Source organism: Helianthus annuus, chromosome 11 (assembly GCF_002127325.2).
Source record: "Helianthus annuus cultivar XRQ/B chromosome 11, HanXRQr2.0-SUNRISE, whole genome shotgun sequence".
In the NCBI taxonomy this organism is placed as follows: domain Eukaryota; kingdom Viridiplantae; phylum Streptophyta; class Magnoliopsida; order Asterales; family Asteraceae; genus Helianthus; species Helianthus annuus.
Window position 1 is genome coordinate 8,902,015 of NC_035443.2, and position 10,693 is coordinate 8,912,707.

Genomic DNA, 10,693 nt, shown 5'->3' on the forward strand with positions numbered 1-10,693 from the left:
CACGGGATTTCTGTCCCGCGGCTCCTGAAACGGGTCAAACCGGGTCGGGGGCCGTGACATAAAGATAGCGGGAGTCTAACAAATTGCGGACTTGACGGAGGAACGGTCCAAAGTACGACAAGTAGAACATGCTCACCAAGGACCTAAATCGCGTAGCGATCGCGAACAAGGCTAATGGCAAGAAAAGCCTGTCAGGGCAAGCGTTACCAGGTGCATATTTTAAATTTAATTGCACATATAGTAATATTAAACAAATACGTAGAGATTGAAAGTTGCATATGTAGATTGAAAACTTGGAAAAACCCGAATAGAAAACCTATCCGGGTTATTGTTTCCAAGAGAAACGAATAGAGGCATTACTTACATGGGGTGTAATGTGAAAATTATAAAAAGGTCATGTATACCAGGTGTTGATCGCTTACTCTGGCCAAGTAAGTGGTGAGCACGTGGTACCATGAACTTTTTATGATGGACATACTTACATCCGATGTAGTAAGGACAGGGTAAATGGGACAAATTAAAAGGTACCTAAATGAATCAAATGAGCAAAATATTTGATAATAATGTAAACGCACAGCCGAGTGACGGAAGCGTATTATAATAGGATAATGAGCCCGAGTGAAGGGACAAGGATTAATGTAAAATGATTAAGATATGCATTGGGAGGGAGTGTACTTACACTCGAACCCGGAAAAATCCAAACATGTAAAATGATTAAGATATGCAATGGGAGGGGGTGTACTTACACTCGAACCCGGAAAATACAAACATGTAAATTGATTAAGATATCCATCGGGAGGGGGTGTACTTACACTCGAACCCGGAAAATACAAACATGTAAATTGATTAAGATATGCATCGGGAGGGGGTGTACTTACACTCGAACCCAGAGAATACAAACATGTAATGATTAAGATATGCATCGGGAGGGGGGTGTACTTACACTCGAACCCGGAAAATGCAAATATGTCTCTTAACGGGCATTTTTGTAAAACGTCAAACTTGAGGACAAAGTTGGAATAAAAAAGTGAAACGAGGTCTTAATGCATACCGGGAGGGTTGCAATAATAATGACTTCGGTAAAACAACCGGTTGATGGGTAGGAATTTTAACGCATGTGTAAACCAAGAGACGTGAACGCAGGTTAAAAAAATCAAAATACTTGGATTGTGAGTTATGACTATAAAATTTCGTAAATAGAAATGTTGAATAAATATGTTGAACCAAACTAGGTTGAACATGTTAAATAAAGAATAAAGTTGATTGTTTATAAGTGATGAATTTCACATTAACAACTCAAACAGGTTGAATACAATAAAATGCCGGATGGCACAAATAAACGCTAGCCAGATAAAGGTATCGTTAAATGCAAAAGAGTAATGAGCCCAGTAATGGGACATAACCAAATAAGAATATTTGCAAACCAAATAACAGTAAGCATAAGAAGAACTGACGCATAAATGACGTGAGAAGTCATAAAGTCGGAAAATTGTCCGAAAGAAAACAATTGTAGCCACGAAACTACAATCAAGGTTAACGGAACTTAAGCTTGAAACCAAATGATTCTTCAAACAAAAAACAGGGTGCCTTGACACCAAACATGTATTTTAAGAATGACATGAGCAAGGAATGATCTACGGGATCAATATAACCTTTGGGGTTATAAACAATGGAAAGGTCTATGAGGATAAAACGACCCACGGGTCATGATTAAAAAGAAATAAATTACAAGGACTTCGCCCTAAAAAGATGAAAATCTAATCAAAATAGCCCATAAGGCTAAGTGATAAAACCTACGGGTTAATTAGACAAAGCGAGAGGATCAGTTGAGAATCCCCGCACAAAATAACGAGATCACAGTCAAGAAGTGTAATGTGAAGTACAATCACATTATAACCGAGCGATAAATATTGCTAAGTTAATTAAACTAGTGGAAATAACGAGATTACGTTATTTCAAGTTGTATTATGTCGTATAAGATACGTAGGTGATTAATAACCAAACAGATATTACCACACTTTTCTGGTAATACTAACAATTGGTTAAAATATGGGCAATGCTCAATGGATTATCGAGAGCAAATGCATAAGTTAAACTCGATAAACTATGTAAGAAAAGGTTTCGAGGACGAAACATCTTTAAGGGAGGTAGACTTGTAACACCCCGAAAACGGGTTTGGTAATCAAACCCCGTTAATACCAAAAGGCGGGTAAAATACCGTTGGCGGTAAAAGTAACCCAGAAAATATTAGGATTTAAATCAATAAATCTAATATTAAATAAAACGTGAGTAAAAGCTTTTAAGAAAATAAAGTTTACAAGAAGCCCGAGTTAACGAGACTTAAAATAAACTTAGTCATAAATATTCCCGAACGCACTAAATTAACTAGGAGTGTTTAACCTAGTTAATAAGAGGAATATGGATTTAAAATAAGTAGGTTGTAACCTAGTTAATATTAACCAAACATGAGGGACCAAAGTTAGACAATTGGAAAAAAAGGGTTAATTTATAAAAAAAAAAAAGAAAATAAAACACCACACACACTAAGTGTGTGTGTGTGTTCTAATCGACCAGGAGACAAGATCCATGGGAGCTAACCCTAAACTCAACAAAACCTTCAAATTGGAGGATCAATCGAAGGCCAAATTCGGATTTGAATACATAGAAACGATCACCAAGTCAAGGGGATCGTAAGGTATGTCGAATTTCTAACATTCATGAAGTTGTGAAAATTTGTTCACCTTGCATGATGCTATCTATGTATGAATCATAGAGGCTATGGCCGAATTAATGAAGTGTTATTGCTTAGGAACAAACCCTAAGTAGAAATTGAAGTAAAATTTGCTATGATTTGAATAAATAGATGATTTACCACACTTAGACAAGTGGGTTTTGATGATGCAGAGAAGATGATGATATACACATGTTTAAGATCATCATATTTGATAGTAGAAACAAGACACTTAAACAAATTGCAGGTTTGAGTATTTGATCATAAGTGATAGTGGTTGAATTTTGATGTTAATCTTGATAAAAATGACTAGTTATGAACTAGTTAGTAAATGTGTAGAATTATGCCCATTAGGTGTTTGTTAAAATGTCTAAATGAGAAGTAAAGTGTTGAAATTCAAGTGAAACGCGTAATTGGCAAACTTGACTAATTACATGAGATATAGGATAAAACGGGTTCTAATCATAATGTTGATTTGCCTTAATCATGCATATTATATGATTAAAGGTAGTTGACTTTAGAAAGACGAACTAACCTATGATGAAGTCCAATAGAAGTTTCGACATAAAATCCGTAAGATGAAATAGTCATAACAATGATGACTAATCTAACCATCTTACGAATTATGATGCTAGTTTGACTCTTGACAAGCTAGATGGAGGCATGGGGAAAGAAGCGGGTCAAACGGATCGTATACGCGGAAAAGAGCATAATCTGGATACAAGGTAAGTAAAGCTTACACTCTAATTATTTAATACCTATTGGTTTGATAGGTCGTGAATAGTAAGTCTTGTTTTAAATTATGATGTTCCGACACGGCAAGTGCGGTCCGGAACAAAAGACAATGGTCATAAATCATGTTTAATGGATAAAAAGTGAAATATGCGAATCTTTGGGTCAAAGGACTCTATATGGGTCTTTGCCATAAAATGATAATCCGAGGGGTAAAACTCGGAACATATAGATATCCACATTAAATCCAACACACATATAGTTGTGGTGGAAGATTACTTAATAAGAAATGTAGGAATAAGATGCTAGAAATGATTGAAAGCGATTCAAGCTTTAAAGTGCTTAAATACCCTTTACGGGTCAAAATAAGCATACGAGCGAAAACGGGTTTAAATTGTGTAAGAAACCTGTGATTAGAACCTAACATGGTAGATAACATTAATTTGAAGAGGTGCATGTGAAATATGGATCAAACAAATATGTTTGTTTGATAAAATGCATAAACGGGTTAAAATTCGGTAAAAAGGTAATGGGTCGAAGGTTAGAAGTCTCAAAACTTATTATGTCGGATGTTGTATTTTAACTCCATAAGATGGAGAATTAAATTACGGACGCATAGGAAAAAGAATCGGGTAAAATGGATTAAAAATGAGTGAGTTATGCTCGTTTCCATGAAATCGAATCTTGTTGGGAGTTATGCAGCACCAGTAACAACAATCTGTCGAAACAAGACCGTGGCGTAGCGCCATGGCCAGGCATGAAACCCGCCGCGCGACGCGACGGGTGGTGGCGTCATGCGAGCACCCCCGTGGCGTAGCGCCACCGCCCAACAGTGTGGATTTTTCTTGTTTTGTTAAGTTTAAGCGCGGAACTTGTTTATACTCGATTATTAAAGTGTCAAAACTAATTATTTACATGGTTTTGACCGTAGGTGAAGATGGACCTAATCCGGATGAAGATCAAGCGGCGAGTAAGAACCGAACACACGTTAAATGAAGCTTCCGCGTCAAATCTTGATTTGTGTTGTTATAAGTGAATTATGTGAACACTTATAAATTGTTTTTGAAATGTTGTAAACATTTGGGAATGTTGGTATAACAAGTTTTTGTAAAGTCACATTTTAGCATGAAAATGTGTATCTTATTATTAAAATATTAATAAAATCAGACGGGCGTTACAAAACCGAGCCAATCCGGCTTGTTACGAATCGAGCTCAACTAGACTCGCTTTCTAATTGAGTTGGGTAGGTTCGACTCAGTTTCAAGCTGAGCCATATCAAACGAGTTTTTTTTTTCAAATTAAATCTGAGCAAGTTTTGAGTAACGACCTTTTTGGACAACCCTAGACTAAGAACGGTCCTTTAGATGAATGAAGAATAACTTTGGAATTATTTCTTATAAAAAGATATGTGTTTATATGGTTACATCATTTCTTTTCTTAAATTTGTTGCTCTCTCTCTATGTATCCGTGTGGAGGCGCTTTTTGTGTTGTACTAGTGTTTTTTAACAATATGTATATAAATGTTATAGTGTTTTATAATTGTTTTGAATTGACAGTTATAGTTGATATAAATTTTAATTTAATTGACAAAATTTGTAAAAAAATTATTAAATAATGAAAATTTGTTAAGAATTTGTTGTCGTCGTCCTGCCATTACAATCGTAGCTCTTGTCCCCAAAGCCCTACCATCAGGCTTATATTCATTATCGTTTTTTTCCACCACGAAACATATTATAAAGCTGGCTCCAACCCTGAGTTTAATAACCAGAACGAGTCACAAGTCAAGAACTTGTCATATGATTTTAAAATCAGAACATAATCATATCTGGCACCGACCCTAAATTTAAAAAAAATGTATTAAAGTTACACCAAGTTTGAAGAATGAAGATTAAAAAAGAGAAAATCTAAATAGAGATAGAAGATGTTACTAGCATGACAACAAGAATCAATGTGCTTTTAAATCTTAATATTATTCTTCTTTTCCATTATTTCTTTCAAGTTTTACATTGAATCAAAATGCCGTCTAGCTTGAGGAGCATGTTAGCAATATCTATCTCTTATATTAAAGCAAAATAGTGTTGACTATTTGACTTTGATGTGGCTATTCTCTTTGGCCAGAGAATTGTGATTTTGGGCGGCATTTTCCTCTCCTCTCTATTTCCTTCAATTTCCTTCAATTCTTGAACCGCCTTCTTCAATATAGAAACCCCAATCAATTCTCAATCAGTTGAAATCTTCTCCAAAATTATGAATGCCTTTCCATTGTCTATGTCAGAGAATTCAAACGCAAATCCTTCTCTGTGCTTCCAATCCTCTTCGATCCACACCATGAAATCCCCAGGTATTCAATCGCCAATTCACTCACACGGTTTCAGATTTCGAACCCTAATCGAGTAATTGGATCAGTAAGCTATTATAACCCTCGAACTCTCAATTCCATCTCTATTCTCACGCTTTTTTTTTGTTTCCCGCAGGTTACACCACATCTTCAGTTTGGATCGTGATTTGTGAACTTCATACTCAAGGTATGATCCGTATTACACATAGCACAATAATTGTTCTCCAAATTCCATCTCCATTACAAGATTTGATTTTTGATTTGATGGAATGTTCCAATCTTTTGTTTATTAGAAGTGGTAACTGGTGTATGATGAAGTTACATGATCTAGGGTTTATGTAGATTATTAGGCTCAGTTTTGTTGTTTTCAGTTGTGTATCTTTTAAGAGGTTTTTGATGTTTAATTAGAGGTAATTAAAAGAGGATCTTTTTGGGGGAATTAATGGTTTATGTGCCAAAATAAAGTATCGAGGAGCGGGTAGAAGATTGGAAGAAAAGTGATTTGAAATGGGATTTTTCGTCTTCGTCGTATTGTTTTGCTCGCTAGATCTTTTACTCAGTGCGGAGAATTTAGGGTTGAGTTCGTGTGTTTCATCTTGCGATGGATAGCAAGCGTTGAAGGTTTGTTCTTTGTTAGTTGAAATGAATGCCTTTAAAATTTATTTTAAATTTGCTCAGTTTTGATTCTGAATTATTTATTTAATTGTATGTTATCGTATTTCAAACAGGACATTGAATGGCGGGAGGCAAAGCAGACGAAGTGTAAGTCACTATTAATTAAAGTTTCTCTAGATGTGAGATTGTTTCTTTTGTTGTATGTTGATTTTTGGTAACGGGATTTTAACTTCCCTTTTGCAAAGCCCTGAGTCAGATTCAAATTTTGGTTGAAGCATATTGAAAAGGAGGACAAATAGGGCTACTTCCCAGCAACCCTTTAAGCTCAGAATAGAGGTTAACATTTACAGTTGCTTATACTCAGCTTAGACAGAGGTGGTAAAATTACAAATAAAAATCTTCAATGTTGAAAAATTTACAAATTTATATTTATAAAGATGTTTTTTTTTATTTCACACGAGACATGATGAATGAATCAACAAGCAAAAACTGAAGCATGGTGATATCTCTAAAGATGTAGAGCCCAAAGAAATTCGACCAATAGGAAACTATGCAGTTTCAATTACATAACCATAGGTGGATTTAGTCATGTACCTGATAAAAATAAATATTTATATTGTGTATAATTCTATTCGGTTAAATTTTCTTTTTACAGGTAGTTGTTTATTAATGATGTCAAAAATAAACTACATACTTATTTCTTGGGTTATTGCAATGCAGGTTGCTCCTTAAGATCAGCTCGAATATGGAACGATTGGTTAATGTGCCTCAACTGGTACCTACATTGATTAGCTATATCTTAATAGGAGCATGCATATTTCTTAGCTAAATCTTAATATGAGCAAGTGCACACGCATTTAGACATAAGCATATGGAGTGGGTATAGAATTCATGCCACATTGCAGATCATGTGAAATTCAGTTAGGTATCAAAGACTTTTTAGTTGCTTTTTGAATTGTTATTCATGTTTTGATATAAATTTAGTTAAAAATTTATGTTGGTTTGAAATATGATGTTTGCTTTCTAATAATTCCTGTATTTTGGTGTTATTTACATTATGCTGGTTTAAAAATTTTCCCTTAAAATGTTCAGTTTATAACTCTACTATTTTGGTATTTTCCGGGTTGAAGGGTTTAAAGCGCTCGATTTAGGATTTAATGATATCTCGGATGATGTTTTGACGCATCTGAAAGGTATCTCCTGTCCTTTCATCATCTTTTTATTTCTATCAACTAAAATTAAAACTGATTTTTCGGAAGTGAAATAGTGAAAGGGTCATGCTCTTATACACGTATAAGGTATAAGGTTTTGTATTATTTAATGCCAGTTTTGTACTACATATTGTCATATAAAAGTGTAGAGCGATTAATATTTACGCTTATGTGAAATAGGCTTGATATGTAGATGTTTTAAATGATTAATAGAACCTGCATGTTTTAGGAATCAAGAGTTTCAAATTTGTTAGGCAAAAAATAAAAATCAACATTTGACCGGTATGTAACCATGAATTTCCTTTTTGTTCAGGTTTATCTCAGTTTTATGTGATCAATTTTATATAGCATTCGTATATTTTGTTAGGTTTTGCTTTTAAATTTCACAAGTCGTTTTTGGAGAAACGTTTCCAAAACGATGATCATGTATACAAGTCGTTTTTGGACATGTTGAACATGATCAGGTTCAAACCGGGTTGAAGTGAAGATTAAAAATGTCAAGCTGGGTTGAGAGTGAAACCGGGTTGGGTTCAACCCGGGTTAGTGGTTTGTAAAACTCAACCCTATGAAACCAGTTCGGGTGGTTTGTAAAACTCAACCCTATTAAAAAAATCTTTACAAAATATAATAAACATAAATAACTAAAATATTTTATATATTTTTAAAATTTTATAACTAAAACATAATATCGTTACTTTTTTTTTTTGCTTTTTGCAAAACAATTCATCTTCTTCAACGTAGTTGTAGTTTAGCATATTGTCACTTTTTTTGTAGTTTAGCATTGTTCTTTATCACTATTGATGCCCATGTGTAAAATAGTAGTTTACTTATTTGTCGAGTGGGTTCATTAAATAGGGTTTAAACAGATTTGACAAACCGGGCTGTTTCATGCGGGTTACAAACTGTCGAAGAAGATCGGGTTAGCTAAAAACATCCAAACCGAGTACTACTCTACGGGTTGAAAAGGTTCCAAGCCGCGTTGGCTATAAATTGGGTACAACCCGGGTTCGGGTTGGATAGGGTTGTCGGGTTCGGTTTCTAACCCGATTTAGGGTTACACCTCTATTCGTGATCATCAAAGTGACAATATGCTTCAAAGGAGCTATCTGAACAAGAACTGAGAAAGGATAATAAGTTCTTAAGAGTTTATGTTGCTTACTTTCGGGCCTTAAAGCCTCTACATAGCATTAATGGGCTTGAAATGTTTTGGTTATCTTCTCCCCCCATTATGAAGGTATATGGTTTTTTGAAACACTTATATGTCCACATTTTGGAAGCTTTAAATGAATAATTAGTTTTGAAAAATGATAACAAAAATTGTGTTATTTCACTAATATTGTTGTTCAATAATGTTGTTTGTTTCAGGCGATTGAGGCTCTCGATCCAGAGCACAGATGTTTGGAGTACTGGAGTAGCAAAGGCAACCCGAATAATAGAGATTAGAGATGCTGCTGACTTTTTTAGGCAAGAACATGAGGTTGACTTTTGACTTTTTAGTCTTAGTTCTTTTGGTTTCTTATTATAGAAATGAGCAGCAAGTGGTAGAAAATTGAAGTTATAGGATCTTTACCTTTTCTGTTTAGAAAAGTTTCTAGCATACATCTTTGGTTCTTTTTTTTTTTACATTTATTAAACAAAAAAAATAAGGGTTTTCTTTAAAAAAAATTTACATATGGGATTCTGAGAAAAGTGTACATATCAGTTTTGATTGATTGTTTGTTTTAGCCCAAGCCCATTACAATAATTTCCTATGTATGTATATGTATGTAAGATACAAGGCATATCTACATTATGTATGTAATTATGTATGTATGTATGTATGTATGTATGTATGTATGTATGTATGTATGTATGTATGTATGTATGTATGTATGTATGTATGTATGTATGTATGTATGTATGTATGTATGTATGTATGTATGTATGTATGTATGTATGTATGTATGTATGTATGTATGTATGTATGTATGTATGTATGTATGTATTGTATGTATGTATGTATGTATGTATGTATGTATGTTGTATGTATGTATGTATGTATGTATGTATGTATGTATGTATGTATGTATGTATGTATGTATGTTTATGTATGTATGTATGCATTAAATCGGATGTTACAGTTCCATTTATGTGACCCAAGACGGATCAATAGACAATCTGACCCATTTAGGCCCATTAGGCCAATGTATAAAAATTAAATCTTTTGCCTTTTTTTTATTTTTCGAGCAAGTACCGGAACTACAACAAAGAATCTCAATTATTTGGTGTACTCTCTATCATTTCCGTTAATATTTCAACGTACATATAATTAAAATATTTACGTCAACAATATTAAAGTAGTTATTTTTCTTATTAGCCACCCGTGTAACACACGGGTAATTAGACTAGTACAATGTAATATATTAGTTAGAATCTATTGTAATTATCTTCTATATTTTAGACAAAATATACTAGTTAGGGTTTATTATTATTATTATTATTATTATTATTATTATTATTATTATTATTATTAGAGTTAATTGCCTGGATGGTTCCTGTGATTTACCATTTTTTCACCTTTAGTCCCCACCTTTTTAAAATAGCATGTTTGGTCCCTATGATTTTCTCGGTTGTTACTCGGATAGCCCCAGAGTGGATGTCTGTTAGTTTGCTCAGTTAAGTTGGTATGAAATTACTAAATTACCCTTACAATTAATAAACAATAACTAAAAGGATATAAACATGGATGGCCCCCTCTTCTTCTTCTTCCTTTCTCTCACCACCTGCACCTTAAACCCACCTCCACCTCCACCTCCAGTTTCACCGTCAACCCACAATCACCACCTTCACCGTCACCTTCAGCCCACCACCCCAACCTCCACCGCCAACATCGCAAATAATTGGTTCGAATTAAACCAGGTTGACCAAATTCTTCAAGACCAATTCCTCCTTCAAGATCAATTCCGTTGACCTGCAACTGTCTCCGACGATCTGGACTCGAAGCATAACCGAGTAAATGACACCCTAAATCGCTTCCTTTGCCCTTGTTACTCTCCCCGACCGCTGAACCCAACCGTCACTGTCACC

At 34.4% G+C, this 10,693-nt stretch overlaps 1 long non-coding RNA gene across 4 annotated transcripts; it reads left to right on the forward strand.

The window, feature by feature from the left end:
* Positions 1-5,610: 5,610 nt before the first annotated feature.
* LOC118483869 lies at positions 5,611-9,209 on the forward strand. Of its 4 annotated transcripts, XR_004871971.1 has the most exons (9): positions 5,611-5,804; positions 5,938-5,988; positions 6,210-6,422; positions 6,530-6,563; positions 6,662-6,752; positions 7,137-7,341; positions 7,547-7,609; positions 8,483-8,861; positions 8,993-9,209. It is a non-coding gene; the product is annotated as an uncharacterized LOC118483869 (long non-coding RNA). The 4 variants fall into 4 exon arrangements; XR_004871970.1 differs by having other exon boundaries at positions 6,530-6,752; XR_004871973.1 differs by having other exon boundaries at positions 6,530-6,752; positions 7,137-7,191.
* Positions 9,210-10,693: the final 1,484 nt, after the last annotated feature.